Raw genomic sequence first — 9972 nt, 5'->3', positions numbered from 1 at the left:
GTGTCTACCGGAAGGCCGCCAGGACATGGGTATTTCTGTCCCGCCATTTCCTGTACAATCAGCTGTATTTCCTTCAGCGTTATAGGCCTATCAAGTTCTTTCCTATCTATCTTGGAGAGAGAATGGATCATCAGGTTTCCAAAAAAAGTTATTAATTTCTTCCTGCCGGGAGCTATACAGGTCCTCATAATAATCTCTAAACATGTCCACTATCTCTGGTATGTGTGAAGATACCTTGCCCACCCCTATATCAATCATTGGAACCACCAATGGTGGTGAATTCCTTAGATTGTTTTTTTTTTTTGATATTTGTTTATTTCAACAAATTCCCTTAAGGCCATTATTACTTCCTCTGGTTCTGCCATAAATTCCATCCAATAGGGGCTTAGTCTCCACTCCCTCGGGTGATTACCCTCCCCTAGTTCTAATGAAGCCGTCACCAGGGAATGGTCCAAAAGGCCTCTTGACATAGGTATCGCCTCCTCATTCCCTAAAATCAAGTCGATCCTTGATAATGTGGAGTGTGTCTTGGAGAAGCATGGGTATTGTCGGGACTCCGGGTTCTATATTCTCCAGACGTCCTTCAGACCTATCTCTCCCATGAATTGGGACAATCGGTCATCCATTTTACTTCCCAAATGTGTCCCCGAGGGGAACCAATCCAGTTTTCAGTCTATCTGTCTCCCTTCATGTGGATTGACCACATGTGGAAGCACACGTAAGATATTATTGTAGATGAGCAGAAGGCTGACGGATTTTGAGAGTTAGGGTAATTTCTCACTATTGTGGACCCACAAAATAAGTACCCTGATGCTCTCCAGTCCAGCCCTGGCATAGTAATACAATTAGCTGGGGGCACTGATCGCTTCATCCCTCTGGCTACCGTCAACCTGGATTATGGGCTGGAGCCCAAATGCTGTAGTGTATGAGCAATAGGAGGACAACCAGCAGATGTACTCCTTGGAAATGATGTGGGCAACCTCTTGTGTCACTTTGGGGTTTATGTAATAAAGCTGGATAGTGCAAAACCAGGCTAATTTCTGCATAGAAACCGATTAGCTTCTAGCCTCAGCTTGTTCAATTAGGCTTTGGCAGTAAAACCTGGATTGGTTTCCATACAGAAGTGAGCCTGATTTTGCACTCTCCAGCTTTAGTAAATATACCCCTTTGTTAGAGCCATCACACGTAGCCCACCAAAAATCCACCACGAGAGACGAGGACCCCCAGCCAGTGTATGGAACACTGTCGCCTGTGGTGAGTGTTTTTTGTCGCTAGCGGGGTAACCTGGGATTAGGATCAGTTTAAGAATGACTTAGCCACCAACCTCACCCTGACAAGGGTAGGGTTGACCAGTCAAAGAGTAGATGAAATTAGAAAATGGGTTGCTGCACCGAACTGTAGAAACAGTTTGAGGGTGGACCGCGTTGCCAAACAGCTGATGGGTTCCCAGCAATTTTGGACTCAACCTTTGCACCTTGCCCACATTTTTATGGCGGGGCATCAAGGGAAGCTACAAACGGAGAAGAGGCTATGCCAGGCCTTTTATTGGCCCAGGATGTCCCAAACGGTGGTCCACTACTGTCTCAGCTGTGATACTCCTTAGAGCCGCAGGAAGACCGATGGCCTTCAAGCCCTCCTGCAGTCCTTGCCCATTAGCAAGAAGCCATTACAGTGGTTCACTATTGACATTCTTGGGCCCTTCGCTCGCCCCAGAAAACGCTACATCCTTACCATTATTCTACCCACTACCCCAAAGCAGTGGCACTGTTCAGCAACACAGGGCCCATATTTGCAGAAGCCATGGTTGCGGTTTTCACACCAGTGGGCCTCCCAGCTGCAATCCTGTCAGGTCAGGGGACTCCGTTTACGTCAGGTCTGATTCAGTCTCTCTGAAACACCTGCAGTGTGCGGGCCATCCAGATTACCCCTAACACCCTCAAATGGACTGTGTGTCAGGGCTTGGCTCAGCCCTTGCTTCTCTGTGCTGGCAGCTCAACTGTCAGCTAATTGCCAGCTCCCATCTCTCCAGTGATCCACCTGTTGATGACCCTTCTCGTCAGCTCTGCCTACTTAAAGCCTTCCAGTTCATTTGCTCTTTGCCTTCGCCTGTGTTAACATCACAAGAGACTTTCTCCTGCGTTTCTGTTGAAGACCTGCTTGACCGATGTTCCCTCTGGCCACAGATCCTGCTTGCTGTACTACTACCTTTATCGCTGGCTCTTGGACATTGGCTTGGCCGACTACACGATCCGGTTACTAAACTATGGCTATGTTTTGACTACGCTTACTCGGTTTACCTTTTTATTTTTATTATTAAACAAGTGTGATTTAACTGTACTTCTGTCTCGGTCTGATTCATGGTTTCTGACACTGTGTGAGCATTTGAACAGTGAAGGCCATGTTACCCGCCTCCGTAGAGCCAGATTGGGAACAAAACCTACCCCAACTTTTCTTTGCATACATCTGCCCTTTACCCTCCAAGGAAGGAGGCCATACCGAATCTTCTGGAAGTAGCAAGCTATCCCACCAATGTCAATCTAGGCCCGCTCAGTTTCCAGCTTCACAAGGGGCCACAGGGTTGTCATTAACCAGCATTGCTGTTTTTTCCTCTGGCCCGTGAAGAACAAGCCCAACTACTGGTCAAAAACCTGGGGACCTGGCTCATCCAACAAGCCCCCCATCGAGTTCCCAAAACTGTCCAGAATACCATGAGACAGGAACTGAACGAAATGCTGGAATTAGTGATCATTCAACCCTCCCAAAGGCCTTGGGGTTGTACTTGTCCCTAAAAGAGATGGCAGTATTCAATTTTGTGTAAACTACTTTCTTCTCAATGATCATATGACTAGCGATGCCTACCCAAGGCCTCTTATCTATTAAACCTGCTAGACTGTCTAGCTGTAGCCGGCTATGTCACAACACTGGACACAAGCAAAGGCTACTGGCAAATCTCCTTAACAGCAGAGGGGATGAAGAATGACCCTGCCACCTTCCAGTATATGGTAGATCAGCTGTTGTAGAACTTTGCCTGTGCTCATCTTGGTGACATCGTCATCTTCGGTGATAACTGGGAAGACCATTTTCGTTATGTGAGCACTGTCCTGGACCAAAGGAGCCAACCACCCCATCTGGCCAAATACATGCTAGATAGGAATGGCAGAGGTGCTGTACTTAGGACACTGGGTGGGAGGAGGTAAACTGCACCTAAAACCTGCTAAAGCAAAAGCAATTAGGAACTGGCTCATCCCCCAAACTGGCTTTTCTGGGCACTGCTAACTATTATCCCAGACAGCCTTTGAGCAGCTCAAAAAGACCCTCACCTTTAATCCCATCTTGGCAGCCACAGACTACAAGCAACGGTTTCTTGTGCAGACACACACCTCTATACATTGACTGGGGGCCGCCCCCAGCCAGGTAAACAATAAGGGAGAGGAGCTAGTGACAGGGAGGTGGCCTATGCCGCCATCAAGAAAATGTGGCTGGCTATTGTACCAGCATTGATAACACTACAACCCTACATTTATGGCTGGGAATTTACAATCATGAAGGACCACAACCTCCGCACGTGGCTGAATTGGGTCTCCTAAGGTGGAACCTGGCCTTACTACTGTACAACTTCCCAATTCAGTATCACCAAAATGCAGATAGGTTATCCTATCAACAAGTTCCCCAGTAAAAAAAAAAACAGCCCACAAGTCCCTCTAAGTGAACCTGCTCAGGTTCCCTTGTCGGCACTTGTAGAACGAAAGGAGGGGTTGTCAAGGACCCTACCCCCCCTGTTCCCTTCCATCTGTCCCCCTATTAGCTGCTCTTCTATGTGCCGTGCCCACATGAACATCACAACATTCTGCGCAGGGCGCCAACTAACTGAACTCTCCGTGGCGACCTCATCCTGCTCCCCAGTCTAACGTCGGGTAGTCTATCTCCCTGCATGTGGATTCACCACATGGAGGTTACATGCCTGTCACTGTGTGCTCCCCCTCCCCCAATGGTCTTGGTGGGCATAGAGCAGTCCCACGGTTCCAACGCTTCAGTACTTGCCAGTGACAAAGACCACACTATTGCGTGTGTTAACCGTTTGCACTATCACTGGGTAGCGCAAAGACAACAATACTTAATTTCATTGGAATTAAAAGATTGTTCTAAAGGTTTTGTATGGCCCATGAAAGTTGTAAAATGTTTAATAAAATACACAACTAGTTATTCGTGAACACAAATACAATATACGGTAACTGAAGGAATGCAAATTAAAGTGACAAACCCTTTTTCTTTTTTTTTAACCAGACAAAGAGATCTGCATCCCTTTCCGTTTCTGTGAAAGTCAACTGAAGACAGATGTTGCAAACTGAACTGACAACTGTTGTGCAAACTGATGTAACTCAAATCCCTATTCTGTTTTTTTTTTTTCTTTTGTGACAGAACTGATTACACTGATCTAAAAAGAAACCATTAGTGTGGTGAGATACCATTCATTTTGAAAAACACTTCAACACATTAGGGCAACACAGCTGCACAACATACTTTTAAGACATTGAATTGAAGAGGAGGAATAAAAAAAAATATAGGGTGTCATTTGCACATTTAGGCAAATTAGGTAGGTTGCGTTGGCAACCCATTCAGCTGTGGCATTGTCTAATGGAACTGGATAACCAGTCAGCATAGGTATCCAGTAACGTAAATTACAGAAAACATTCTTGCAACTCTAGGATGTTGATTAGAAGCTATTCCTTCCGAGACTAACCACCAAAAAGACAAGCTAGTGTAGAACTTTTCCACATAACTCCACCACAACCGGAAGCCATCATGACAAACTTTTCCAACAATGTAATGGACAGAAGCCACCATGACAGACACTGGCTCGAGGATATAACTAGGGCCGAAACAACAAAATGATTAATCGACAACTAATCGATTATGAAATTAAATCGATTACAATTTTCATAATCGTTTAATCGGCCAGTAACATAATGGAGTTTAAAAAAATAAAATTAGCCCTTTTTAGTACAATATTACTTTCACTGTCCCACAGTAAAAATAAACCCCTTACAGTAGTAATTATTTGCTCTTTTTGTACTTATTTTAGTTTTTTAACCCCATTATGTTACTAAACATCTCAGGCCTGGGTTCACACCTCTGTTTTTTGCAGAAACACATTACAGTTCATTTACATGTTTTCCTATGGGACACGTTCACATCCATGATTTTTTTTCAGCTGCTGTGTATTTGGAAAGGGCAAGGACTTTTTAATGCAAAATGGTGCTATTTTGTTTTTTTGGGGTTCAATATACTTCAATGGAGAAGCTGCAGAAAAGCATGTAATGTGTTTTTGTGGCAATTTGTGTTTTGTAATCTGCCCAACAACAAATTGGCCCAATTTTTTTTTAAATGCACATTTTTTATTTTATTTAAGGCTATTATCCAATTAATCGAAACAATAATTGGCCAACTAATCAATTATGAAAATAATAGTTAGTTGCAGCCCTAGATATAACCAATCATGGGTTTGTCCCACATGGAAATGCTCTGTTGCAAAGATCTGGAATAGAACTGAGCAAAAGGGGACTTCTTCAGAGGTGGATATGCCATGTCACTCAGTTGGGAATATAAACATCAGCATTAAAGTTGCCAAACCCAATTCTGAAGTTTCGTCAAGAAAACCTTGGCCAAAAAAAAAAAATGATCCAGGAGAAGATCCAAGGGTAACAGAATTAGAAGTTACTTTTTAAAGTTCAGGATTCACCCAAAGTCTTCCAAGATCCCTGATGTGCCACATTCATTCTCCCTCCCCTGAAATGTGTCAAAGTCCCAGCAGAAAAATGGGCAAATGGCATGAAGTTTAGTTGCCAGAGCAGGTCTAAATAGTACCCAGCAGCCAAAGAACAAAAGCACAGCCCAAGAGATTACCTGAGGTCTCCATATACAAGTTCCAGCTTACGATCTTGCATAAGCTATAGGCAAGCACCACAGAGGAAAAAATATATAAATTGTAATCGCTTTCACCATTTGACCATAGCCACTGTAACAAAACCAATGCACAAAAAGCCTGCTAGTCACTCACAAACCGAGTCTTCAGAGACAAGGTCAGGGTTGAATGTTGCATCTCTAGTCTGGATACCTCTGCAAGGAATACCCAGATAAGCTGTCCTAACCTGAAAGCAGAGACTGGAGCTAAGTGACAAAATAGAGATCTTCAGAGAGAAAGGCAGGTGATCTACCATAGCCGTTTCCAGGACTCAATAATGGATCCCCAAACACACTGGCTTGACCTTAAATTGGAACCAAACCCTCCTATAATTTCCAGCCAAGGAAGCTGCCATCTAGGCCTTTGCTTGATTTTTGAACAGCCATTACACCAGCCGTTTGATAGTTAGATTGAGGGCACAACCAATGTGAGTTTCATTCCGGACAGCCAAATCAATGGGTTTCGTTACGCATTTTTTTTCTGTGGAGTCCAGGACTAACTGGAACACAGACAGGTAATACTGACTGCAGGAACATCACAGAGAGAACATCAGTATACTAAATAAAATGAGAAAGCCACTCACTGACTAACTTCTGAGCCTTCTAAGATTTTCAATATCCGGCATGATTTAGTGGTAGCTGGTGATACGACAAACGTCTCTTTCCCTGCTACATTGTCTTGAATTGGAAGATTTTTGTTTTTCTACAAGACACCAAGCAGAACTGAGCAGGTAGCAGAGATTAAAGTCTGTCTCTGGAGTGCAAGACATTTTGAACAATGCCATGCTCCCAACATCAGCGCCTGACCTCACAAATGCACTTCTGGAAGAATGGCCAAACATTCCCATAGACACACTCCTAAACCTTGTGGACAGCCTTCCCATTAGAGTTGTTATAGCTGCAAAGGGTGAGCCAACTCAATATTGAACCCTACGAACTAAGACTGGGATGCCATTAAAGTTCATGTGCGTGTAAAGGCAAGCGTTCCAATACTTTTTGTAATGCAGTGTGCTCTGTTTTTGTTTTTTACATAAAATACTGTAGAACCAAGCCTTATGCCACGTACACACCATCACTTTATGTGATGAAAAAAAACGACGTTTTTAAAAACGTCACTTTAAATGACCGTGTGTGGGGGAAAACGTTGTTTTATTTCTTGTGAAAAACGACAAAAAAAATTGAAGCATGCTTCAATTTTATGTGTCGTTTTTCAAAACGTTGTTTTTTACTTCACAGAAATTCACAGAGTGTAGCAAAAAAACGACGTTTAAAACGAAGTTTTTACACCCGCGCATGCCCAGAAGCAAGTTATGAAGCGAGCTTCAATGGAAAAAAGTGGTGAACGTAACCTCGCTTTGCTAGAGCATTGTGAAAAAACGATGGTGTGTAGGCAACTTCGTCTTTGAAAATTGAAGTTTCAAAAACGTCGTTTTTTACTTCACAGAAAATGTCGTTTTTTTTCATCACATAAAGTGATGGTGTGTACGCGGCATTATAGTTTATGAAATGCTGGAAATATAGAAATATAGAAATAAAAAAATTTGAAAAAAAAAGGAGCCCACACACAATTTTAGCAATCCTTTATTTAAGGAAACAAGTTGGTTATGTTCACTGTATTGTATGAAACATCACAATATCATACTGGGAAGGTATCAGTACAGGTTGGATCAGAGTGGACAGATTTAAATCAAGCCATTCTGAGTTCTTACCCCAAAAATATAAAAAAAGAAGAAGAAAAAGGGGGGGGGGAGAGGGTAGTAAGCAGGAAAAAAAAAAAAGTGTGTTGGGAGGGAAAGGGGAATAAAAACCCAAACAGCCCAGCCAATGGACAAAAGATTTGCATTATCTTGGATAACACTTTAACTTATGAACCTAAAATCTAATGAATAAATAAAGTATGGTAGCAATAATCCTTAGACAATAAAAACACACAAGACAAAATAAAAATCAGAAAGGTAAATTATGTATTCGGGATAGCAGATCTATGTACCAGTAAAGTATGCTTTTCAAGAAAAAAAAAAAAAAAAAAGTTACAAAAAAATACCATGAATTTTATTTCACAAAGAGTTGATCAGTCATCAGCTCGGAAACAATATGGGAAAATGTCATAACAATTTTTGCTGAAACAAGTTTAAAAACAGCAGAATTTTTACAAGGACTCCACAGCATGTAAAATCAATGTATACATTCCTCATTGCCCCCTCCAATAGCTTTTTAGATACATACTTATCTTGCTCCTTTTCAGCATAAAAACAGTATTATCTGACATGCAAAACTTAAAAGAAAATGAAAAAAGAAAAAAAAAACACACACATATAAACCAAAAGGTTATTGCAAAAATAGATTTCAACAATCTTCAAGTACCTCACGACAGCCACTCTTGTACCATGCCCATTATTTAAAAAAAAAAAAAAAGTCATGGAACCCATGAAAATATCTCTGTATTATTATCTAAGATTTTCTTTAAAATAGATTTTTTAATAGTATATATAGTCAGTCATTTTCAAAATTGTTAAGATGACCTCTGCAACAATGCAAACAATTAAAAGGTTATACCCACATTACACAATGCTACCATTCTACACATACATCAAACCCAGGAAACCAGAGGAACAGAAAAATTCATAACCTGCAATATAAATGGATAGGGTTCTTCTTGTTTAGCTTAAGAGGAGAAAATTAATGTTTGCAGTAGAGGATATGGAAAAAAATAAAAAAATAGGCCGATTGTAGCATGGACCCCAATTTCAGGTAATCAAACTCAGGGACTGGCAAGGACAAATAAGGGGACCCTAGACACTTACAGAAACCTATGCGGAGAGAAATAGGAAAGCCTTTTTCCGACTTCTGTTTCTGCAAATGCTAAATCCTTGGCTGCCATTAGGATATGCTTACTTCAACAGCCGACCACAACAGATACTCAAACAACTATGTAAATCAGCAGTTAACGCCAAGAAGTATACTTGTCCTGCTCAGTGAGACCACTCTGACATTGGGCTATTTTGACTGTCAAGCAACTGTCTTTTTTTGAAGCCTTCAAAAGCAGCCACCTATTTCTTTCAACATAGATTTTTTTTTTTTTTAAGCAAAACTTATGCCACTAATTTAATGCTTTCCCAAAACAGTTATATTCAAAGGCATGCCTTGAGTGATAACGGTTAGTTACTAGCATGCTTGTGCTAGCCCTTGAACAAACTGCCAAGCCACCAAACAGCTAGTGTCATAACTGAGCACGTGCAGCACCATGGCAACCGCAGATCAAACAGAGGCTAAGATGGCAGATGCATCGGCTGGAAGGGATAAGAGGATTTAGTTCTGCTTTAATAAGTAAGCAGTCAGGGACGAAACAGCTGTGTAGACTCATGGAAGCAACCATTCCCTGGTGAATCTTTGACCAAGGACAAGCATGTGCATATCAGGTAGCTGATGTCCCAACTCCATAAAATACATGGCAAAAAGTCTATGGGCAAAAACACAGATCAGGTTTTTCCCAGTGAAGGGTACTGATGCTACAGGAGATATGAGACAAGTGTGAGTTTCCAACAGTTTGGGGAAGGCCTCTTTTTCCCCAGCATCTCTAAGCCCTGTGCACAAAGTCAGGTCCATAATAATATGGCTCGAACTCAAGAGGCATGCAAAGCCTTGACTTGGACCCCAATAAACACCCTTGGGTTGAATTGGAATGCTTATTGCAAGAAAGGTTTTCTGATCCATTATTAATGCTCAACCTTATAAAAATGCTTTTTTTTTTTTTAACTGAAAAAGCCCTGTCAAGAGTGGAGGCTGTCACAAATTCGAATGAATAGTGGAAGGACAAGTGGAGGGGGGCAACTCCTGATTTGTGCCCATGAAGATACGGTTTTATAATAGGACATCCAAAAGCTCATGTAGGGTAGATGGCAAGGAGTCCATAATCTAGCATATATATTGTTCTGAGCCACTGACTAAATAAACCAAAAGATAAGGATATCAGACTCAGAACAGGTACTTTCAAACATGACAGCAATAACT

This window comes from Rana temporaria, chromosome 4 (genome assembly GCF_905171775.1).
Source record: "Rana temporaria chromosome 4, aRanTem1.1, whole genome shotgun sequence".
Lineage (NCBI taxonomy): Eukaryota > Metazoa > Chordata > Amphibia > Anura > Ranidae > Rana > Rana temporaria.
The sequence above is the reverse complement of the archived record's forward strand: the minus strand, read 5'-3'. Positions refer to the sequence as shown.